We start from the raw sequence: 26,901 nt of genomic DNA, 5'->3' as shown, positions 1-26,901 counted from the left end.
GAGGGGGTTAAGGGGAAAGTAGGAGCATGAATCATGTAACCATGTTAAAAATGATTATTAATAAATGTTTAAAAAATTAAAAAAAACAAACTTATTAGTCTTATCCTTTTCCTTTTTTGAAAATTTTCTAAGTATGAGGTGAAACTTTAGTTTTGGTTTTTCTTTACTGCATTGTTAGTGATTTGTAGCAATCTTTCATAAAACCAATAATTTTGCAATTATTTTGATAAATGTTTGTATAACTTTATCATTTATTCTTTGGACCTTAGATTGAGGAATTATAATCAGTCAGTAAAAAGTTCTCTATCTCCCTTTTCCCCTGATCTATGGAGTCTGAATCACTTTTTAACTTTTATAATTTCAAATTATTCTTTCCATAAACATATTTTATAGCCAATTGGGAGAAAATTAAAATGCTCCAGGTCTCCAAAATGTATTCAATATGGGAGATGATGTAACTTTATTCTAGATGGGGTAAATTTTGTGGCTCTAAAGATGAATTATCTGATTTTCTTCTTTGTACTAGAAAAATACCAACTTTGATATGTGTTAGAGCTGTCCCTTTTAAGAGATTCTAGAATGTCAATTAATGGGTAGCAAGGTATTTTCTGCCATTTTACATTTTAGATCTATGATACAGTACATAAATTTTTTCCTGATCTAACCCAACATAGGAGTTATGTAGGTACTTGTCTGTGATGTCAAGTCTTATGTGTTTGTATGAATACAGATGGACACCTTATCTATGAGTTTATCATGGGAAGAAGAGGGACAAATATTCTTGATCTGTTTTGTGGGATGAAAGCAAGAAGGAAGATATAATTATCACTTACAGGATGTGAATCAATATAGGTATTAAATCTTCCTAAAGAATTCTGACTCTTAAATTATATCTGGCAAGTACTTAGAGGATGACCTTGGGCTGTTCAATCAAAGAAAGGAAAAAACATCTAAAGTTTATGCTTTTGGAAAAAATCCCTTGAGATTCTAAGAATGAAATACTGACAGGTGCCATGGAGTGGGAATGGGAGGAGGTGGAGAATAAACTTTCATTACTCAATGAGTCTAACAAGAAGATAAAGATCTTATTAATATAGTAATGTATTGATGTTCATAGAAAGGAAGTGTGTCATAAAATAGGCCTTGGATTAAGGAAGAACTGAATTTAAGTTTCACATCTGATATCTTATGTAGCCCTGGGCCATTCACTTAACTACAAAATGTTCTACTCTAGACAAGTATTTAAGATTAAAAATTTCAGAGAAAAGAACAGCTTTGTTAAAGGGAGTTTTAAAAAACAACACATTTTTATATAAATAAAAATAAACAGATATAGTGTTTGTCTCTATTCCTTAGCAGATGACATTCTACAGAGTAAAAAATGTATAACCTTTTCACTTTAAAAAATTATAAGAAGTAAAAACATATCTTCATATATATATATGAAGTTAAACATCCATATACATATATATATACATATATATATACATATATATATATATATAACATTATATTTTATATAAATAGGGATAAAGAACTATAGAGACTAAATTGTAGTGAAAGCATTGAAACATTTAATGTTTTATTGTCCTTGCTACAGTGCAGCTAGTTGGTGCAGTGGATAGAGTGCTTGGGCTTTGGTAGAGAAGACCAATATTCCTGAGTTCAAATCTGGTCTCAGACACTTACTAGCTATATAACCCTGGGCAAGCCACTTAACCCTATTTGTCTCAATTTCCTCATCTATAAAATAAGCTGGAGAAGGAAATGGCAAACCATGCCAGTATTTTTCCCAAGAAAACTCTAAATAGGTTCATGAGGAGTCAGACACAACAAAGTGCTCTAATGATGGCATAGAGAGAGTTCAGAGACGCTCAGATCCTATCATTACTGTGTCATGCCTCCACCAGACTTGTGATGTTTCCCAATTTCATCTTCAAACTGCATTTCCTCTTTTTGTCTGTGTCCTGTCTTTGTTACCAGTTTTTTTTCATTGATCATAGGCCACATGTTCTCTACCAAACATTTCCCATCAGTTTCATGGATTTTCTAATGTGATACTATTTTAATAACCTTAATATAGAATTATATTTGTAACTTTATTTACTCATGTTTCTTTTGAATATGATTTACTCTTCGGAATCATATTTTGGTTAGATGCCACACTCCACCAGGTTTCATGGTTGCCAGTGAAGCAAAATTTTCCTCACTGAATTAAGATTTCTGATTGCTTTTATTAATTCCTGGCTTAGTAGATAATTAAATAAATTATATAATTATAGCATTTGTATATAAATATTTGTGAGCAGAAGTTTTTAAATGATCTCCTTTCAGGAATTTTATGTCCTATGAACTTCTGTATGTCTCAATTGCTATTCTTTGCCCAACATTGTACTTATTCTCTATAGTACCTATCTTGGTGTCAGAACAAATAGCATAAATTATAGAGATGAATTTAGACTTAATAAAGGTGGAAAACAACACAACTTCTTAATAATTATCTACAATTAGAATAGACTGCCGAGTAACTAGAGGATATATTTGATGATTGTGTGAGGCAGGCAACTCATAAGACCTGATTATAAAATTTTCAGTGTAAGTATTCAAGTGTTAGTATTCAAATCTATAAGAGCTACAAAGCAGGAGTTAATTTATCATTGGGTTGAATTTCTAGAATTAAGAAAATGATGGAGAAAAATCATACTAATGTAATCTGTACTTTAAAACATGACTTATATACTTTTTTGGTGGGGAAGGTATATAGGGAGCCAATTGTTAAACTTTAAATTCTATCACAAGAAATTTTCAAGCAAATGCTAGACAACTATGTTGGGTAATTAGTAAAAGGAATAGTAGCTCTGGATAAGAGGGCTTCTAAAATCCCTTGATATTCTAGGACTTGGATTTCGTCAGTATTACTGGTCTCAGAAACTGTAGTAGCTATTTGAAAGTATGTAAAGTAATATTTTTCCCAATAAAATGCTACAATGGCTATATTTTCATCAACTGAGGCAGAATACATAACATTTCTCCAACCATTTGAGTTGTTTATCAGCCTATGTACTATTATACATAATGATTATAAGAGACAATCTGTAGTTTATAAGATTGTTATAAGTTCAAAAATCAACCTACATACAAAGCATATTGATGTAAAATAAAACTTTTAAAAAATACATGCAACAAGAAATAATTATTAACATTTGTTACTGTCCATTAAATGAAATCATTACAGCAATAACTCGAAGTCAGTGCCTGGAGGACAGCACCAGGAACTTCTGTCAGAGATAAATGGCATCTCCAAAAATACTTTCTTGAGAAAACCTGCTCAAAAAGCAATAATTCAGACGTAGCCTATAGAAAGGTTTCATTAACAGACTTGGTCAATACAAAAATTCCTCCAGCCAGTAGGAGGAGCTGCAATATATCATTGTTATCCAGTTGAATGATTTGTTAATTGCTTTCTTTGGTGCTTCACTTTTGCTATAGTACAATGATTTTCTGATTTTTGTTTTGTTTTGTTCTGTTCTGTGCAATGCTATATCTTCAAAGAAATGACAAACCTTATGTGAGCAGCTTAACTGCTAAAAATCCTGGTATGTCGGGAAATGTTAGATATTGAGAATTTTATTCTCTCCTCACAGAGAAACCAGAATTAGTGGCATATTGATCTTTTAATGGTCAGAGAGGAGCAGTGAGTCAGATGATATTGGACTCAGGAGGAGAAGGTCAGTAGTACAGTGAATAGTGTGCTGGATTTGAAATCAGAAAGACCCGAGTTCAAATGTGACCTTAAGTACTTACTACCTGTAGGACCCTGGAGAAGTCTGGTAATGTTTCCCTGCCTGGTTTATTGTGGAAATCAAATGAGTTAATATTTGTAGTGCTTTATAAACTTTAAAGTACTAAATAAATGATAGCTATTATTATTATTATTTATTTTCAATCTGGAAATTTGCTTTGATTTTGTTGAATCAATAAGGAGAGACATGTATCATAGAATCTCAGATTTCTCAGTGGGAAAGGAATTCAGAAATAATCTAATTTATCTAGGACAACTCCAAAGGCCTCATGATGAAAAAGCTCTATCCATTGCCATAGAAGGAACTAATGAGTCTGAATGCAAATTGTAGCCTAAAATTATTTACATTATTTCCTCCACAGATTTCTCCCAAGTCTAAACAATAAATGTCTTCTCTCACAACATAATGAACATGGAAATATGTATTGTATGATAACATACGCATAACATATATTATATGAGTTGCCTTCTTGGGAAGGTGCAGGGGAGAGAAAGGAGGAGAAGTAGGAAACAGAGATCTCAAAAGGTGAGAAAATTAGTGTTAAAATTGTATCTACCTGTTAAAAAAAAAAAAGAAAACTTAAGAAAAAAATATCTAGTTCAATCTTTGCCTCACTGGGAATAAAGCAGTGATTCTCTATCCTCCCCTTAGATACTTCCAGTGATCAGAAATTCAGTAACTCCTGAGGCATGTCATTCCATCCTTCTAAACCTTTAATCATTATAGAGTGCTATTGACTTTATCTTTCTCAACTTGTACCTGCTATTCCCAGTTATGTCTTGAGGGCCAAATAAACCAAGTCAAATACCTCATTCACATGATGGAATAAGAGTTCTATAGAGATGGAATATATGCTGAATCTGTAGCCATGAAAGACACAAGGTTGTATCTTGACTCTGATGTACAGTGGATTTATTGTCTTTAGCAAATCAGTGCAGTTAGATGGTGCAGTGGATAGAGTATTGTCACTGGAGTCAGGAAGACCCATTTTCCTGAGTTCAAATCTGACCTCAGGCATTTATTGGCTTTCTGACCCTGGGTAAGTCACTTAATCATATTTGCCTCCATTTCCTGAGTTGGACAAAGAAATGCAAAGCATTCTGGTATCTCTGCAAAGAATACTCCAAAAGGGGACACAAAGAGTCATACATAAATGATAAATGATTGAACAACTTAGAGAAGTCATTGAAGCCAAGAGAACATGTATCCTTAACTAAAGAATAAGGATAATATGGGGTAGAGGTATATTTGAAATGGGAATCAGTTCACAAAGACAGGAGGACCTCAATTCAAGACCTCCCTCTGACACATCCTGCCTGTATGACCCTGAGGAAGTCATACAACTTCTGAACACTAGATGTGACTTTATGACTAAGTTGGTAGTGAAAGATTCTTCATGTGGAAGTTCCCAGTACCAAACAAGCAAAAAACAACAACAAAAACAGGTCCTTCTATTCCATTGACACTTTGCTTTCTAACTACCTCACAGAACTATTATCTGGAATACTTGCAATCCATAAAGAACCAGGTAAATGTGATTATTTTTATGATTATAGGATTTTAAAAACTTGACATCATAATACCTGACAAAGTATATGAATTTGAGGACCTTAATGTCCTTAAACTGATCCTCATGAGGGTATGAATTGCCATCCTTTTGACATCTTATTCACATTCCTATGGGAGTTGAAAATTCTTTCCGTGTACTTTCTAAAATATGATTCTCAGAAATGAATATAATAGATAGAAGCTGATGAGGTAGAATAATACAGTAGTATCCAGATGGTGATTATAAGTATCATTTAGGTATCTTGAGAAATAAGGCAGAGAAACATGTTTTCTCATCCCTGTGCTTTATATCCTTATTCTCATGGATGCATAAGGGGTAAGCCTTATTGTATAATTAAGCTTATTGTCACAGAGTTTGCAACTCAAACAACATGTAGTGTAGCAATGTTATTCAAAAATTACAGACTTCATAGAGTGTTATTGTGCTGACACTAGAAGGGAGTGATACTTGATGGACTAGGTTTCAGAATTATATGTATCTATAACAGGAATGAGGATGGGCAGTTCTGTTCTCCCTGTACCAGGAAGGATACGCTAATGGATTGCTTGAGCTCAGGAGTTTTGAGCTGCAGTAAGCTAAAGCCAATTAGGTGACTGAACTAAGACTGGCATCAACATTGGGACACCTTGAGAGCAAATCAAAATGTATGTGCCACATGGGTCTATGGGGACATGATTGGGAATGCAGACTCTAAGTGATCACCCTAATGCAAATATTAATAATATGGAAATAGGTCTTAATCAATGACATATGTAAAACCCAGTGGAATTACTGGTTGGCTATAGGGGGGGATTTAGAGGGAGAAGGGGAGGGAAAGAACATGAATCATTTAACCTTAGAAAAATATTCTAAATCAATTAATAAAATAACATTTTTCAAAATAAAAAACCAAAAAACTCCTGTGCCAGGTCAAAGTATAATGGGGCCAGTGAGTAGACACTTGACTTCTCCCTTGGACTAGAAAGGAATACCAAGTGTCAAGAAAAAGCAATAAAGAGGAGGAGAAAAGAAGAACGAAAAGAAAATGACAAAAATGGTTTAATGATTATATGATCTTATTTCTACATTTTTAAACATGAAAAATTGAGGCCCACTGTGATTAAGTGAAATGTTCAAGGACAAACAACTATTAAGTGGTGGAACCATACCTTGAATTAAAATCTCCAAACGTATGCCAGTTTTCTTTCCTTTATACTACACTTTCCAAAATGATGAATGGATAAATCTTTTTTTAATTTTAATTTTATTAAAAAATTTTCCCATGGTTACATGATTCATGTTCTTTCCCTCCCCTCTTCCCTCCCCCATTCTGGAGCTGACAAGCAATTGCATAGGGTTATGCATGTAGTATCAATGAGTCTATCTTTAGAAATATGGCAGAAACAATAGAAGAAAACAGGTGACAAAGTATCAAAGCAAAAATAATTTAGTAGAAAAAAACAAGTGACAAAATAATTCAAAGAAAGAGAGTTTTCATGGGGATGAAGTCTGATATCTTATATACTTTTTCTTCAACCTTAGTTCAGAAGAGGATAATTCATGTGTATCTTCCTTTATGTTACAAGTGTGGAATCTTTAACATCAAATCTCTAGTTAGTGTTTCATTTTAAAGATAGACACCTTTAGCAGTTCCCATCAAATTTTATTAGATTCCTCCTTTCCCTACAGAAAACTCCATGAAACCCCTCCAAAGCATTCCATAGTGTAAACTAAAATAAGTCTGATGGCAGAACTTTTGATCTTAACTTTCCAATATAATTAGCCAATCAAACAGCAGCAGGAAACAGATAAATTTTATTATCTTTCTACTTGGTACAGTGAAAGGTTCACTACACCCTCATCCCTAGTATAATTTGACAATGTTAGGAGATGCAGTATTTTATTTCCTCATTCAATAAAACTGGATTCTAGAGACACATGGCAAGCATTAATAATACTGAAATGTTACACAAAAATTTACAACATGTCCTTCAAGCACTACAGCTCATTTAAGAAATAGCACACCTCAAGCATATATTACATTTTCATAAATAAAGTTTGGTAAGGTAGGCATAAGTAGAAGTATGTGTTCTAAAGTAAAAATAAAATAGATAAAATGTAGAAAATGGCAGTAAAACGAAATATCAGTGCTGCACTCAGGGACAGAGAACATCTTTAGGCCTATTCATTGCTAAGTAGCATGGGCATGAGCAGTTCACATATGAATGCCTAGAAATTATCCAACCTGCCCCAAAGACCATGGGAATGATTATTATTTAACTGGAAGTGATTATTATTATTACCATCTGAGCTGTTCCCAACTGAAGATTAAAAAAATGCTTTCTTCCATATACAGTTGGGACTAATAATAGTTTACTTTTTAAATTTTTTATTTTAAAAGACATTTCTTACACCTCTATGAGGCAAATATTGCCAGGTATGTCAATCTCAATTTTTTTTTTTTTGCACAGGTAACTAAAGGTAAGAAAAGAGAAAGTCATGTTTAGAAGGAAAGAAGGCTGAATTTGGACTTAATAGTTAAGGTTTGTCATCATGTAGGTTTCTCTAAATATCTTTGGTAAGTCTTTATGACCTCATTTACCTTAATTATGAAAGAAAATTCAGTTATTGAATACAATACAGTAATTGTTAAAATGAAATATAATTTCTTTTGCTATGTCTTGTTTTATGCATTTAAAAATATTCTGAAAAGAGATCCTTAGGTTTCATTGATAGGCAAAAAGGCTAAGAATGCCTTCTCTAATGTACCTTTAGCTTTAAATTTTTACACATATTCAAGCAGTAAATGAAGTATTGAAGAAATAATTTAAGAAGCAGCTGTGGTTAGATAACTGGGTACAGAGTCAGGAAGGTCTGAATTCAAATTGGACCTCAGAAATTTACTAGGTATGTGATGCAAGTCACTTAACCTATTTGCCTCAGTTTCCTCAATTGTAATAATAGCATTTACCTCACAGAGTTGTAGGATGCAGTGAAATAATATTTTTAATGTAAACTTAGTACCATGCATTATGCATAGTGGGAACTATGTAAATTCTTATTCCAATGACTTCCTATTCTCTTCCTTTTTGTGAATTCAAACCTCCTATCCTTTCCAGTACAACATTCTTTTTGTACTGGATTTGGTAAATACATATTGTATGATAGTGGATGGAGTAAGCAGAAAAGACATATCTCATGTAACCACCTCCCTCATCTCCAGACACCTTTGGACTTAGGGTCTTACGAGCTCAATGTTAGCATGGTTTAGGGGATTTTCCAAAGACATCTCTGTATGCTAATGAGCAAGAAATTCAGGCATACCTGACAAATGCCTTGGCCTTGGCAATAGCAGGTTTCAAAGGGTACAGAGAAAGTATAGGTAGGAACCTATGGATTAAAAATCTGCAGGGGAAATCAGCCTAAGAAAGAAGCAAGATTCTCAAGAGGAAAATCCTCAAGATACAAGTTATAGAAAGAAACTATAAGAGGCAGAGTGCTTTTTTTAAAAGGTGATATTGGGAAAAGAAGGAAGATCAAGGGATTACTTAAGGTACAAGGGAAATTGTAATGGATACAGGAGAGTTCCGAGTTAAGATGGCGGCAGAGTAAAAAGCAGCTGCTTAACCTCTCCTAACCCACATATATAGGACTCCTTAAGAAGACATAAAAACAAATCAAGATGAATGAAGGGACCCTACAAAAGGGTGCAGCATTGAAGGTACATGGAATCTGGGCATTTCCATGCTATAAAGGGGTGAAACAGCTCTCACTAAAATGTGAGCTGAGCAACACCCTCCCCTCCACACCACTTACAGTGCCAAGGCCAGTGCAAAAGACTTAGAGCAAGTTTGGGGCACCCATTAAGTCATTGGAAGCTACCTGGGGTCACCAGGCCCTGCTCCTGAAAGCAGCAAGACTTAAGACCTCAAGAGGCTAAAGAACATTTGGACTTTGAACACAGACCCTAAGCACAGGCAAAGTCAAAGTTGCAGACACGGATTCTGAGCTCAGGTACGGACCTTGAGTGGGGACCCAGTGCAGAGGGGTACGCAACTGTGGATCCAGCACCCTGAGACTGTTAAAGGAGCTTCAGGCAGAGGAACAAACAAGGGGACCACCAGGAGGCTTGACTGTGAGAACAACTAGATGTGAGACATCAGGAGCTTAAAGAGTGCAGACAGACCCTGGTCGTGAGGATAAAGCTGAGAGGGCACTGGGCTACCAATGGCAAGCCAGAGACAAGAACCCCAGAAGAGAAAGATCAAGAAGAAATCCTTAACACTCAACAACTTTTACATGGTAAAAATCCAGAAAACAGAGCAAACAGCAGAGGAGAACAAACAAGTAATCATATCAAAACCTTCCCAAAAAAATGAAAACTGGTCACAAGCTATTGAAGAGTTCAAATCTGAGATTATGAGGAAGATGGTAAAGAACTGGCAAGAAAATAACAGTTTAAAAGGTAGAATTTTGCAATTAGAAAGTGAGGCTCAGAAATCAAATGAATTGATAAGCAAATTGAAGACCAGAAATGACCAGCTAGAAGCCTTGAAGAACCAAACAGACCAGATTCAAAAGGAAAACCAAAATATTATAGCCAAACTCCAGTCTCTAAAGGCTAGAATTGGGTAATTAGAAAAAGATGCCCCCAAATCAAAAGAATTAATAAGCAAATTGGAGACCAAAATCAAAAACTGGAAAATAGGATAGACCAAATGAAGAAGGAAAATCAAAAGAATATAGCAGAAAACCAGTCTCTAAAGATAAGAAAGGGCAAGTAGAAGACAATGATCTCTCAAGACAACAAGAACAAATAAAGCAAAGTCAAAAGACTGATAAAATAGAAGGAAATATGAAATATTTCACTGAGAAATTGACCAATCAAGAAAACAGATCTAGAAGAGATAATCTGAGAATCATTGGTCTTCCTGAAAAAGCAGAAATTAATAGAAATTTGGACTCCATACTAAAGGAAATTATTCAGCAAAATTGCCCTAAAGTTCTACAACAAGAGGACAATATAGACATTGAAAGGATCCATAGATCACCCTCTATACTTAACCCTGAAAAGACAACCCCCAGGAATATAATAGTCAAATTCAAGAACTTCCAAGTAAAAGAAAAAAATTTTACAAGAAGCCAGAAAGAGACAATTCAGATATCAAGGAGCAACAATCAGGATCACACAGGATCTGGCATCCTCCACACTACAAGACCGCAAGGCTTGGAATATGATATTCAGAAAGGCAAGAGAATTGGGTCTACAACCAAGGATTATCTACCCATCAAAACTGACTATATACTTCCAGGGGAAAGTATGAACATTCAACAAGTTCTAAAAGCTAGCAGGGTAAGGAAAGTAACAAAATGTCAAAAAAATAAGCAGAGATGCCTTTGACCATGTATAGTGGACATACATCCTTAAATCTGAAAGAGAATAGAAAGATATTGTTGAATGAGTGTCAGCCATATTTGAAAGTTAATGGTGTAAGAGAGGTAGAACAGGATTGGAGAAGGTTAAATGTTTGTTTTGCAAAAAAAAAAAAGATGAGAACAGTTGCAATTACAGGTTAGTGATTTGACTTTGATACAATTGAATGCTAAAATAAATCATTAAAAGAATTATTACTGAACAGTTTTAAAACAGAGTGGTTTGTCATATATAACATGCATGGGACCATCAAGAATAAGTCCTACAAGACTAACCTAATTTTCTTAAATAGGTATGGCAGAAGAATAAATCAGAGGAATGTTATTGATATAGTTTGCCTGGATTTTAATTAATAAAGCATTTGACAAAGACATGTTATTCTTAAAGAAAATATGGGAGGAGATATCCTAGATTATAGTAATATTTGGGAAGTTTGAGAAGCCTTGACTAGACTTTAAAAGTAATCATGAATGGTTTCTGGTCACCATAGTGTTTAATTATGGAGTTCTCCAAGAATCTTTGTTTGGCACTATGTTGCTTAACATGTTTTTATCAATGACTTTCATTTAAGCATAATATAGATGGCTTGCTGAACAAATTTGTAAGAGTTCATGAAACTAAGAAGCATAGCTAGAAACTGTATGATAGTTTTAAAAATTGCCTTGGTAGACAAGAGCATTGCTCAAAAAAAATGAATATGGATTGAGGCTGGATTTGAGACTTAACTCAAATCCAGGACAAATTAGCAGATATTTATTAGGACTGCTATTTTTTCCATGGTTTCAAAAAATCAAAGCTAAAAGTATAAATTTGGAGTGCAATTCTATGCCAAACTTTGTCAAAAAAAAATCTGGTGATTTTAATACACTATGAGTCCATCTTCATAAATTTTGGGGTATGGTAAAATGCTTAATGCAATCTTTGGAAGCCCAGATAGGCATATGTCACATTTAGGAACCCAATTGTCACATATCATGCTTTATCTTACTCAAGCCAATATGCAATATTGTATTCAACTCAATACCACTGTAGGTAGAAAAAATGTTTCTGCTTTACAACATATAAATCACTAACAAATCTGTATAATAAAAGTTAAGATGCTGAACAAGGGTAGAGGTTAAAGAAATTTCCAATTTTAATCAATCAAGAAATCACTAAGTAAGCATTAAATGCCTACTATGTGTTAGTCATTGTGCTAGACCACAGGAATACAAAGATGAAAAAGAAACAGTTGCTTGCTTATATTTTATAATGTTAAGAATAAGTAATTATAAACATATAAATAACATAAAAATAAATAATAAAATACATAACTACATGAACATATACGAATAGAGGAGATAGGGAACAGAGTGGTGATAAGGCAAGTATTAGCAGCTGGGATCAAAAGGGAATTAAGAAAAATCTCATGTGGGAAGTTGTACTTGAGCTAACTTTTGAAAGAAGCTAATGATTCCAAAAAGGAGGAAGGAGGAAGCAATAGAAAGGGAGAGATTAACAGTCCCTAGATCAGATACAGGAGGCAGGAGAAAGAATGAAATATGTAAATAAAAACTATCATACAAACACACACACACGTATAACTAACTCAAAACTTATATGTATATAACATATAATATGTGTATATGTATATATAACTACCTATGTCACTGTTTCTCTGTATATACACACATGTATAAGTGTATATATATATATATATATATATATATATGTATGTATGTATATCAAGATGACTCACTCCCCAGAAAAGCCTCAAAGAAAAAGAAAGAACGATAATTCCTAAATATTTTGAAGATAGTGACGATTGATTCTGATTCTATCCATAAAGAAGAGAGGAGAAAGGCAAAGAAAGATAAAAAGAAACACAAAGTGAAGAGGTACAAGAAGAAATAGAAAAAAAACTAAGTCAAGCTCTAATGTCTCTGATGAAGAGTTCCCAGATGATCTCTGGAATGCTATCTATCTATCTATCTATCTATCTATCTATCTATCTATCTATCTATCTATCTATCTATCTATCTATCTACCTACCTACCTACCTACCTACCTACCTACCTACCTACCTCACAGTAAGTCTTTAGACCAGGGGTCGGCAATGTATGGCTCTCGAGCCATATTTGGCTCCACCTCCCAACCCAGCCAGTCCTGGCAGAGCCCCAGGATGTGCCCCAGGGGGCCCTTCAGGCCCCCCCCCCATATTCCAGCGCCTTCCGCCTCCATCCTTCTCCATCCATCGTTCATGGCTCTCAGTGCCAAAAAGGTTGCTGACTGTCGCTCTAGACTAAAAAGAAAAATAAAGGGAATAATTTGTACTGAGCCTCAAAATATAGACTGAAAATTTGGGCAGGAGGAAGAGAAGAGAATCAGAGGAGGGGAAGTTGAGTGAACCAATCACAGTGTTCTCAAGCTCAAGTTCTCAATAATCTTTCTCAATATACTGAAGATACAGTGGAAACTATAAAGAATGAAATAATCACTACAGGCAATAATAATATGTATCAAGTTAATAAATACAAATCTGTACAAATTAGTTGAATACCAAATTTGTGAGAGAGGACACTAGTACACAGTAGGTATTAGGAAAGATTTAAAGCATACAAACTTGCCTGAGTCATATCATGAAAAAAGATAAGGATTGTTTTACACAAAGGAATGGAAAGAGTACACTCTACACATTGGGAATTGCTAGAGCAAATTATTATTTTTTCATTATAAGCTCCTTCAATCCCTCACCCTTAAGTATCTAGAATATTACCCCATACTCTGATATCATTTTCTTGAATTCCCAATATTGACTGTGTTCATTAGTCCCACTCAAAACTGTTCTCTTTTCTTGAGAATCTCTCATCCTTTTCTCTTTTCAATTATTATATCTTTCTAATCCCTAGCCCATATTTTCCATTCCCCACCATGCATCAAGAGGGTGTGAGTGTCACACATGTACAATGAATGGGTCCACTACAAATTTCTGTCTCTAAACCTCAACTGGGACCTCCCTGTAGCAGGACGATTTTTTATTCCTCTGTTATTGATCCCACATGCTTCCTAAAGGGGCTATATCTTCCTTCCTCAAACTTCCCCAAATCTTTCCCTTCCCAAATTTCTTAACTGAGAAAAGTGAGCTCTTTATAGGTTAGTACGCTTTCCCCCTTATCTTTACCTTAAAGCTCTTTGATATCATCTCAAATGAACGCTCTTTATTTTTACAAAAGAGTAGTTCTCGTACTTTCTAAGGTCAAATTTTTACATTTATCATTGATGCCTTCACTCCAGTTTTCTCCTGTTGATCCCTTTATTGTTTCCCAATTTTGATACTTTCAAACATGTCCAAGTTTCCTTCATCCTCAAAAATAAACCCTTTCCCTAGATCTTAACTGCAGATGCTTCAAAATATCCCGTTTCTCTTTCTCCCTTTCCCAAACTCGTAGGGGAAAAACAAAGTTTAAAATAAAAGAGTCTTTACTTACTACTTTTACTTCTTCTCTCACTCACTTCTCTATCCTTTTCAATCTGACTTCTGATTTCACTCAATGGAAAAGTTTATCTCTAAATTTATCTATGGATTATTAATTGCTAAAGTAAATGGTCTTTTCAGAGTCCTCATCCTTCTTGAACTTTCAGTATGATTTATCACTATTAGTCATCTGTTACCCTTACCTCATTAATTTTAGATTTTGAATCTCTTTCAAATGATAGAATTGGGAAATGGGGTAATGTGCAATGAGTTTTAAAAGCCTGGCTGTGGTAAAGTTGTGAGAGATTTTAAAAGCTAAACAGAAGACTTTATATTTTGTCTTAGAGGAAATAAAATGCTCTTAGAGTTGATCAAAAAAGGAAGAGATTTGGTCAAATCAATGATTTAGGTAGATTGTTTTGGCATATTGTGAGGAATTTATTGGAGAAGTGAAAAATCTTGAAACAGGCATACCAATTTGGAGGTTATTACAACTGTAAGGGTGGTGGTCCTTTTCAATCCAGTAGAATACAGAAGACTCAGATTTCTCAATTAAGTCAATCAATCAATCAATGACCTCAATTCAATAACCATATTTAATTATATGAATTATTTGATAACGTTATTGTAACTTCATCTGATGAAAATGTCTCTTTGAATCATAGAAGCCATCATATATATATCTGTGTGTGTATGTATGTGTAAATATAAATCATATAATTGGTGTGAATAGTTCCTAGCTGCCTCTTTTAAGTACAAAAAGTCCTCATTCAATTGGGGTAGGGAAAGATCACTTTTTCTTCCTCCTCAAGCTCTCCAGAAACATTAGTTCCATTGTCTCCATGTACTAAAATTTATCCATGTGTCGAATGAAAGGTGTCTTTTCAGCTAGAAAGATGGATCTTTCCCAGGGTTCCACACCATTAGTACATTGATTTGTGGATCCTGGCTCTCCATATATTAACTGAGTGAAGGGCAAAGGCCAGTCAGTATCCAAATGGGTGGCAATTCCACTTCTGTAATTACTATTCATAGTCGCTTTGTAATTGTTAAATTGACAATTAGCATCAGCTCAACAATAAGATATTTATGGGTGAATTTCTATGAATACCATAAGGAGTGGGCTAAAAATACTTTAAGCATATAAATCCATAAATAATTATATCTGATATCACTGTGTTTTCCAAAAAATACAAGCCATGTCTTGGAAAAGACTTTTAATATGGGACAAATCCAGATTTTCATAATTTATAATTTTAGAAGTTTAGTAAATAATGAAATTATGCTATTCAAGAAAACAGTAGTTATGACATAAAAATCAAGTAACAGTATACTCACTTCTATAACTCATCATGATGCACAAGAATATTCTCCTTCAATCAGAAATTATTTCATTTTGCCTTTATGGCTCTAGAGTCAAACATGATGTCTGACACATAGTAGGTGCTTAATATATAATTATTGAAACATGTCAAATAGAATTGGATTGACTTTTTGAATTATAGAAACAGTTCTAAAAGTGGAAGGTATCTTTGACATCTTGGAGCAACTCTCATTGGGCAATGAAGGACAATGAATGCTAGAGAAGAAGGGTGATTTATGTAAGTTCATTCAACTAGACAATAACAGAACAAATACTAAAAAAAAAAAGCTTCCTAATTTTAAGTATGTTTCACAAAACAATCAAATCATAAAACTAAAGTTTTTAAGTTCTATTTGAACACCAAGATTCTGTGAATTTTAAAGATTTATAAATCAGGATTTTAGGGTCATTCCTTACATTCTGAATACACCTCTATTCTAAAGGGAGTTATTATACTAAAAACCATCCCCATAAATCATTCCTTAAATGAAGAACTTCACCTTTGTGTATTTTTAGAAGTTTCAATGAATAAGGAGTAAAGTGAGCTTTCTAAATTATTTTTCTTGGGCTCCAATTTTAAAACTTTCATCCCTTCTTGGAATAGCTGTAGGTGGATACTTTATGGCAATACATTCTTCAATCAGCTGATGAAACTAGAGTTGCATTTTCAATTGGCTTAGAAATTTTATCCCATGTTGAGTGCTCACATACTTAGAATATTTAATGGTTCTGAGTAGCTGAGTCCATTGTTCAGAGATAGCTGGTTAAAAACTGTTTCCTTCTAATTTGCATTGTATCACTTAACTTTTTAAAATGCTTTTTGTCATACTAATATATATTACATATAAATATTTATGTATAAACATATAACATGAAGCTTCAGATCTATGAATATGAACAGCAGTTCTTAATATATTGGTCCACATCTTATGTTTTAAATTGGATTCTACTAGCATTAGATTCAGTTAATTAGAAAATATTTAGTTTTAAGGTTCTATTGCCTCTTAAAAGTGAGAGATTTTGTCATTTTCATGTCCAGCAGTTGCAAACTGTGGAAAATGTATTACTATATCTGCACAACTCTGCTGATGATAATTCTTTCACTGACTTTTTGCCATGATGCACAAGTTTCATTTAACCAGAGGGAAGGGGGAAAACTCATAAAGCAGCAGTAATAAAATTGATTTAATCTATGTGATGCTGGTTTATTATCCTAGGTGAAAGATTAACTTCAATTCTCCTATCACTGCACTATTTCCTGCTATTATAAAAGATCTGATATCTCCCTTATTTGCTCAGAGGTTTGATACTGTTTCTATTACAAAAATAGGTATTTGCCTCCATTACAGTATATTTTTATCTCTCTGATACAGATAAGCTTTCCCCAAACTTAGAGGGCAAGTCACGTCAATCTTATAATAAGTATAAATCATAATCAATACTTCAATGTTACTTCAAAATGCACTATTTTAATGGAGGTACTATTTTTTGAACACTGAAATATTTATCTTACAAAGGACATCTTGGCTACCACCATCTTTGAAAAGTTATACTTAGAAAAAATATATGGAATTTGGCGTTGTTAGTTAATTTAAATTAATGACATTCATTATATTCCCGTATGTATACTTTTTACTTTACTTTCCTTAAAAGAGCTTATCATACCTTATAGTAGGAGAGGCAAGCACTGTCCACTATCCCCCAATTTTTTTAAACTTCTATCTTCTTTCTTATACTCAATACCAATATTGGTTCCCAGGCAGATGAAGGGGTAAGCTTTCAGGGTTAAGTATTTTGCCCAGAGTCACAAAGCAAGGAAGTATCTGAAACCAGATTAGAACTCATGATCTTCCATTTCTCTAGATCTGGCTCTCTCTCCCCTAAGCCACCTAGCTATCCCTATCACCCACTTTTTATTATTTGTTTTAAAATGTATTTTTCTTATTCCTTTTACTTTTCATTACATTGCATGCCAAGAAAATTAAAGACCTTAAAACAATTATTCTATGATGTCCTCAAGGGCTTAGGTATTGGGTATAGGGGGCCATGCCTCTATATGATTTTTTGGGGTCCTGAGCGGCGTGGTGGCATAGGATGGTTAAAGCAGGAGAAAGAAAATGAGAACAACTAGACTAGTGGTTAGCCCATGCTGTTCTAACGCAATGGGATTTGGACTTTATTTTATACTGGTTTCAAACAAAGAACACAAAGAAAGAATAACAGCTGTGAATGGGGTTACAAATCATACACAATCCATTAAAGTCTAAAAAGTAGAGATATAGGTGCAAGGACAAGGGCCAAATTCCAACCACCAATTAGTAGGGGTTTACTTCTGGGAGCAGAAATAAATTTCATGGAGATGTTTACTAATTGCGTTCTGCCTTGATTTACAGATCTGCACCTGGTCAGATAGTCTGGACTAAATTGTCTGGCTCCAATCCTTATCTAAGTAATATATTTTTTAGGGTTTGGACTTCTTAATTATCAAGGAGAGAAATTGTTAACTCAGTAGCTTCTGGTCTGAGTATGGACTTTCCAATAACTCTATAATGTTTTTCCAATAAGAAAAGGCATGGATCATAAGAGGTGTCAAAAGAGGGGTCTCAGATTTTTATCTATTCTCTTATTGGCTTCCCACATATTTCCTCCTTTTTTTTTTTTTTTTTTTTTTTTTTTTTTTTTTTGAGTGGAGTTATAGCGAATGGTCACAGCTATCAGTTATAGAGAGTTTACAAACTACAAGAGGTTCTGTTCAGATTTATAGATTATGGTAATCGACCATGTGTCTCTCTATTGCTCTCAATATCTTTTCCTTTTGTTTTAAATTGAAAAGATTTTAGTTCAATTTGAATTTGCCTTATTGAAGATCTGAGTGATCTAATGAGAAATGAAAAGCAAAACAGAACCATAACAAATAAAATAGGGCATTCACATGTTGGGGTGTGTGAATCTCTCTTATGAGATCCAAGGGAAGTTAGTCTCCCTGAAGGCTCTTGCATACGTAACTAACTTTTAAGTTACACAAATTTGAGGATAAAAAGAAAAGAGGACAAAAACAATGATCAAATGATTGCCAGACGCATTGACAAAAAGCCAATTAGGGGGCAGTCCCCTTTGGCACAAGAGTGTACATTCAAAACAGATGCATTCAATTCCCCATATTTCATTTAACTGCACCCCAAAGTTCATTATGGGATCTTCTTAATGCAGTGTAGATCTCTGCAGGCATCTTCATGGTGTCTTCTTCCAAACAGGTTCATCGTCTGGATTCTGGGGATGTGGCAAACTTCTTATCTTGAAATTACTCTCAAAAGAATTTCAACTTTACATTATAGATTATAAAACATACATTCTCCCCTGAAGAGGGTTAAGGCTAACATCCAGATCAGTTAAGGATACATGACTGAGTTTGGGGGTTGTATAAATCAATTTGTAAAAGAAATTTTTTTTTTAATTTAAAAAATTCAAGTAAAAGAGAGAAGAAAATATCTTGTGAATGAAATGCAAAATATCAAAGTCTTATGGGCAAAAATGTAGGGGAAATTAAACTCATAGCAGGTCCTTATATCAAGGCCCAAGTAAAGTGATTTAAGCAATGGTGCAAGTACCCGTTTAGAAGCCAGGTCTATAGAAAGTTACCACACTTATAAGAGAAAGAAAAGGACCAAATTTTTTTTTGTGAGAAAGGGAAGTGTCTTTCCCTGGTCTGATTTGCCTGCACTTGAGCCAAGATAATGGCCAACCTTTGGTACTTAACCAGGGTGAAGTTCAAGGAAGTCCAGCCTCTAACATATGTCAGAAAAACTGCAACCCCGAACCCCAATCACTAAGTTTAAGTCCTTTGGTATTGGCATGAGAAAGTTTTGTCAATCCTTCTTGGATTGGTACAGTCTTTTTTTGACCTTGTAGTGCTAGGCCCTGTGCAGTTTCTTACCAATCCCATTGGACTGGGTAGTCTCCTTGACCCTGTGGCTCTTTTGTTCTCTTCTCCTGTAATCAGACAGAATCATTAATTGTAGTCCCATGGTATTTACCAATTCATGGCAGGTTTCCATAGACTTAAGGCTTTGTGGGTATGTTTTAATATTAAAATTATATTACTTTGAAATAAAAAAGGATTAACATTGATTTTATGTACTTTAAGTATAAAAAATAAGAAAAAGGGAAAAAGTCAATTCTATAAAAAATTAAAAGGAAAAGCAATAATAAAATTAAAAATTCAGGGAAAAATACAATGTTTTTAAGTAAAAAAATGTTTTAAAATTCAAAATTATATATATATATATTTTAGATTTAGTGAAATGCCTTTTACCCAAAACTCAGATCCATTTCCTGTATGAATAAAACCTCGATCCCCATATTATAATTCTGGAGTATTATTTGTTTCTTTGTATTTGTAATTAGTTATTCAAATTGATGGTCAGAAAATTATACAAATAAATTAATTTACAAGAGGTTCAAACAAACTTTCACTGAAACAATTCTTAGGATATGTACAGTTTTTTAAGTAAACAGTGGAACATATAGCCTTGCTTTACATATTCAAATTTCTGGGGCTTCAATTTTTATATCACTTTGCTTTGAATAAGGAAAAAGGAGGGAAGGGAGTATAATATTGTTTGACTTGAGGTAAGAGTCAAGGATTATTTATCAATGACATCTTTCTTTTGAATGGTGAATCCAAATCAATAATCCACAAATGAGTAATATCAGTTGTAAATCCAATGACTTTTACCTTAAATAGTAATTGTTACCAATAGCATTTGAAAGTTTTCCAAGATTTACATACCCAATGAAAAATTATAATGTTACAAAATATGATAAACAAATTTTCTTTTTCAATAATTTCTCAATGAATAAATTGATTCTTTTTTGTAATATAGAAAAGAGTGAACAACTTTGCTTGGAATTAAGTTTTCATCAATGTTATCTTGAATAGAGAGGGTTCTGCGTTTTGTTATAATTGTACATTCTGGATTTGAATATATTACTACAAATCACAAATATTATGAGAATACAATCAATTCAATTAACCTTTAAATACAAGTGAAATAGTGAACATAGGAGACATAATTTGACTAGGATCTAGTAACTTAAAGCATAAATTTAAGTTGTCACAATAATTATTATTGCATTTTCTAATATTATTTGAAATAGAGATGACTACTTAAGCTGAACCAGATTTCTGAAAGTTACAAAATTAACATTACCTTCTTACTAATTGTTTCACTTTACTGAGTTTGAGTTAGTAAAAATTGTTGCTGAAAATATTTATAGTCAGAGACTCTCCCTCCTATATGTAGAAGGGGTTAAATTATTTTTGAAACATGTCCAAGGCTGCAGCCGCTTTTCAAGCTGCTGTGCTCTTTAACTCTTTAGTTACTGCATTTATAAAATTTGCCTCATTATTTTAAAACTTTGATGATTTATCACTTCCAGATGAATATTAATTTAAACTTCACTATATCCAAATTGTCCCTGATTAAAACTTCTTAACAAGGTTTCCTACATATACCAGTTATTCTTTCAGACCTCTGCTTAAAAAAGAATAAAACCTGTAGCCTGGCTTTTCCATATCTTAGGACAAATCTACATACCTGATTAAATATTTATTTTAAATCATGAACTAGCATCCTTATATAATTTGCAATCCTCAAATTCAGTTTGATAAGCATTTTTGGCAAATTTGATTATTTAAAACTGTATTTTATATACTGCAAGTCTTAGTAGATAACTTCTTCAATATAAAGTTTGTGCATATTTAAAATTAACTGAAATTCCATTGTCTAACTGTTAGTCAATAGATTTATACTATACCATCAGTATCTATTCAAATTCTTAGCAAACATGCATCCTAAAGAATTAGAGAAAGGGCTGTGAGTTTTGAGAAAAAGGAGCTATGTTTTGTGACTTGCCAAAATTATTTTTTGCTGAACTGAGGCAGCATGGATGATTCAATTTTGGCTTAAATTTTTCTCATGAACCATTCTCTGTTTAAAGGGGTCTAATTACAAAATATAACTCAATGGTATTGTTCTAATAATTTATGTTAAGATTTTCACTAACTTCAGTGTGATTAATGGTAGATTAAACTTGTGGCAATCCAAAAGGTTTTTACCACTCTCAGTTAAGCATTTAGATGCATTGATGATTCTGATTAGCTAAGAAAATTTTAAATTGCACTTCTGAACCTCAGTACACAGTTCAGAATCACTGCCTTTTCTGTCTGAATAAAATTTTTTTAGATTGCATTTAGAATCCTTGGTAAATTTGATTAAATATATATCTCAGTATTTAACCTGTTGATAGAATTTGGTGGTGGGATCAAATCTGTCCCCTGTTATTGTCTTACTATTTCTTTGTTCCCTTTCTTATGGCCAGTAAGAAATGGAAGAAGAAAAGTAGACAAATTATCTTGTTGATTCTCGCCTTAATGAGAGCAGAGAATATGATTTCTTTTAATCAATTAAATTTTTTAGAGTTTAAAACACTCAGAAATCCATTGGAGATGTTATTTTTCTGAATTTCTCAAATTCCTCTGTCTGTCTTTCCCATTCCTCCGGAATGAATGAGAAAGAGAGAGAGAGATTTATTTTCTCCAAAATTCCATTGTGATCACAGACAAACAAAACCATTACAAACAGATTAGAGACACATAAACACAACATATAGACACACAGACTGTTCAAAAACATTTTTCCCGGGCATTTCACGCATACTCTAACAAATATAAGACATCCTATCAAAGATCAATAAATCACATCTTACGTGGCTAAAGAAATCTGGAGAAAAAAGAAAGTTTATTATTCAGAAAACTGATTAACTCTAGCAAGGAACTGGCTAAGCTAGGATGAATTCTTGGACTAAATTTAGTCATTAGTGGGGCCAGTGGTTGGCCTCCTTTCCATCTTCCCTGAAATCTCTTATCAGGTAATCTGTAACCATTTCGATGGAATTTGGAATTACAATTTTTCTTCCAGTGGTAACCTTTCTCACATCTGGGACACAAAGAGTTAGGGGCATTGGAACAAGAGTCTTTTGCAGTCTTTGAGCCCTTAATCATTTCAGAATATGTTTTTCCTTTCAGGGCTGCTGCGATGACTATACCCTGCATATATGCTGGAGTAAAGTCCTCACAAGCTTTCAAGTAGTCATCAATAGTCCCAGATTCTTTAATATTTTGAAGCATGCTCTGACACACCTTATTGGCATTGTCATAGGCAAACTTTTGGACTATTATCCGGATTGAATATTCATCATTTGTATATTTTGTTACTTCTTGATTTAACCTTTCTACAAAATCTGAGTATCTTTCCTCTGATCCTTGTCTAATCTCAGCCAAACCTGTGGACAGTTTCTTAGTTGCTGGGATCCTTTTCCAAGCCTCTAAGGCACACCTTGTACATTGAATTAGAGCTTCTCTAGGTAAATTAAGCTGATCAGCATGTAATTCCCATTCATCTATTCCAAGTAACATTTCTTTAGTAACTCTGATGCCCTGTTTTTTATTAATGGCTGCCTTCTGTTTTGCCACCCCATCAAATTCTGATTTCCAAAAGAGGTAGTCTCCTGCAGAAAGGGAATATTTTGCTATATGATTCCAATCCAAGGGAGTGATCCAAAGCCCTTCCAAAGTTTTCACCAAAGTTAAAGCGTATGGAGAAGCAGGACCATATGAAGAACAAGCTGTCTTAATTTCTTTTAACACTTTGTAGGGAAGAGGCTCCCATGTAGGAGCTACTTCTTCATCATCATCCAATTCATCTGCTCTAAAAATAATTGGGAAACAGAACGACGTGTCTCCGTCCTTCTGAGCATTTTTTATTGCCCCTTTAAACCCTATATTCTGGGGCTGGGGCTGTGGAATTGGAGCTTCAAGCAGCAGAGGCTCCTCTGCTGTTATCTCTCTTTCCTCTTTGGAAGAGAGGTTTTTAGGTGGGGGAGGGTCTGCTGCTTGTGGCTTTTTCCTTCGAATTTTAAAGTTCCAGTTTGATTTACAAGGAGCCTTTTCCTCCTCCTCTGATTCTAACATTGAAACCTTAAAGATTTCATTCTCTGCATTTTGACCAGATAACAAAATTGTTTTTTCAGCAGACGAAACTTTTACTGGCACTTGTTCTAGTCCATGCTCAATACAATAAGTTTTCAAATCATTGCCAACTTTTTGCCAGAATTCTAAGGGAATCCATGGGCTACAATTTTTAATAAGATCAAGAAATTTAGTGAGCTGTTCTTTACTAATTTTTGCCCCCCATTTCCTGAGGGTATAATCAGTTATAGCAATAAAAAGAATTCTTTCCTTTGATTCACTGTGCCCCATGGTGTTTGTTTGTCTTAAATTGAAAAGATAAAAGATAAAAGTTACTCACCTCGAATCCCCCACGTTCTCCTCTCTGTGAGCCAGCAGCGAAACCGGAGGGGGGTGGGGATGAGTCTCCTAGCCACCTGAATTTAGGAAGCGCTTTGGCTTGAGGGGAAAAGGTATTCGCACTGCTCAGAAAGCCCCCGCGTTAGGCGCCATTCATATAGGGGGCCATGCCTCTATATGATTTTTTGGGGTCCTGAGCGGCGTGGTGGCACAGGATGGTTAAAGCAGGAGAAAGAAAATGAGAACAACTAGACTAGTGGTTAGCCCATGCTGTTCTAACGCAATGGGATTTGGACTTTATTTTATACTGGTTTCAAACAAAGAACACAAAGAAAGAATAACAGCTGTGAATGGGGTTACAAATCATACACAATCCATTAAAGTCTAAAAAGTAGAGATATAGGTGCAAGGACAAGGGCCAAATTCCAACCACCAATTAGTAGGGGTTTACTTCTGGGAGCAGAAATAAATTTCATGGAGATGTTTACTAATTGCATTCTGCCTTGATTTACAGATCTGCACCTGGTCAGATAGTCTGGACTAAATTGTCTGGCTCCAATCCTTATCTAAGTAATATATTTTTTTAGGGTTTGGACTTCTTAATTATCAAGGAGAGAAATTGTTAACTCAGTAGCTTCTGGTCTGAGTATGGACTTTCCAATAACTCTATAATGTTTTTCCAATAAGAAAAGGCATGGATCATAAGAGGTGTCAAAAGAGGGGTCTCAGATTTTTATCTATTCTCTTATTGGCTTCCCACAATTGGGGACATTTGGAACTGTTAACTGAAATTTCTCTTTTCTTTCCTCTCCTCTTCCCTCACCACACCAGGCATAATTACTATTAAAATGACAAGGGCAAGATTGAGCAACAGGTCCAAGAGTAAATATATTCCATTGCTGAATATCTAAGCTGGCTGCTTTTATTAGTGGTAACCATTCAAAGCTAATATATTAGTGAAACCTACAAAAAGGTCCTCTGGAGAGTTGGTCAATTTCTGGGTCCCTTTTTCTAGAATTTTTAGTTCCATTAGAGCAGCAGATAATTTGAGCCTTCAAACTAGTTTGAAAAGAGGAACATTTAATAAACAACAGCCATCATTCCTGCCTCCCATTGTAATTGTTTGAGAGAGCTATGTATCCACATCAGGCAACCCAGTGGTATTACAACTACCATTTTAAATTGCCACAGGCTGACCTTATGGTGAGTACCATATGGCTCAATCAGTAAATGCAAAGAAGAGGGCATGGCCTCCAAGTCCTACTTTTAAAATATATCTGGTTTGTTAGTACATTTCTTCATATGACCCCAAAATATTTCTAAGACTCATAACTCAATCAAAAGTGTAACTGTGACATTCATTAATGCTATCACAACTTGCTATATATAGGGATGTTCTGATTTTAACTACAATGCTAGGGATTTGGGCAGATCAAGTGTTAGTCATTTCCTCAACTGTTTTAAAGGTATAACAAGTCTTTGGCATAGTTTTATGCTTTAATAACTTAAAAATTATAAATGCCACAAAGGTGCAAAATATTTGAAAATTTAATGACAAATTTCTCATAGTTTTGTGAAATTTTAATGAGTTTAAAAATGATTTTAGCAGTTTGAGGCACACTGATATTATGTATTACATGTGCACAAGTTTCTGGATAATATTTTATCTGTCCTTTGGATCAGTGGGAAAAGTCTTCTTTGTTGCTTCTCTTTGTCACTTGATCTGACTCCATTAGACTATTTCTTGGGAGTTCACATGAAAACTGTATGCATCAAATTTTTGTTTTTTAGATCATCTTAAAGATAGAATTATAGATGTTGTCCTTTCAATTTCCAAACAGCAGAAGATTAAAAATTATAACTGGTTAGAGTGATGTGAAGCACAATATGGCAGTCATATTAAATTTTAATAAGAAATATCAGAACTTTAAAATCTGCATAATCACCCTGTCAGTTACTTTTATTAAAATTTTATAGAATTTATACTACTGACCTTATTTTTTAAACCCTTACCTTCCAGCTTAGAATCATTACTAAGTATCAGTTCCATTGGTAAGGTGTAGACAATTGGGATTAAGTGAATTGTCAGGTTCAAAGACAAGTAGGAAGAATTTGTTGTCAGATTTGAACCCAGGATCTCCCATCTGTAGACCTGGCTTTTTATCCACTGAGCCACTTAGTTACCCCTACTTCTAAAATTCTTAAATCTTAAAGCCTCACTTCTGGAGCAACCTTTACTAAATGAAATAGAAATATCTTCTCCCAAGAACTGAAGGAATTAGTTATGTCCCAATTTTTTTTCCCAAAACATAGGATTTCACTTTCTTCTGCAGTGGTCCTAGGGAAACCCTGAAGATCTAAAACCAACCAGTCAAAAAGCATTAAGTGCTTACTGTATGTCAGACATCTAGCTGGGTACTAAGAATGCCAGGAATGAAAAATCTCTGACTTTAAGAAACTTTTCTTCTACCCATAAAATAAAGACCAGATCTTGGACCTGCCATAGGCATGTGAAATCCTGAACAAAATTTGGAGATGCCTTTACAGAAAATACTGTAGATCTCACTCATATATTATGGAGATTATCACTAATAAAACCAACCAGAGTAAACAGAATCCTGGCCCAAATCATTCCTTCACTGTCTACAACACATATTTTTTTGCTAATTTTATAATAATACTTAGCACATGCCCTAGTCAAGACTGGCCTACTTTTAGTTCTCTGTACAAGTTATTACATTTCACACCTAGCTAACTTTGCAAAGCTTCCTCCTATGCACAGAATGAACTTCTACCTTATATTTGGCCTTTGAAAGCCTTCCCTTATTCTTTCAATTGTTTGTGTTCTTCCTATCCACAAAAGGACCCTGTCTATATATATATATATATATATATATATATATATATATATATATATATATATATATATA

Source organism: Gracilinanus agilis, chromosome 3, assembly GCF_016433145.1.
Source record: "Gracilinanus agilis isolate LMUSP501 chromosome 3, AgileGrace, whole genome shotgun sequence".
NCBI classification, from domain to species: Eukaryota; Metazoa; Chordata; class Mammalia; order Didelphimorphia; family Didelphidae; genus Gracilinanus; species Gracilinanus agilis.
This window is presented reverse-complemented; position numbering follows the sequence as displayed.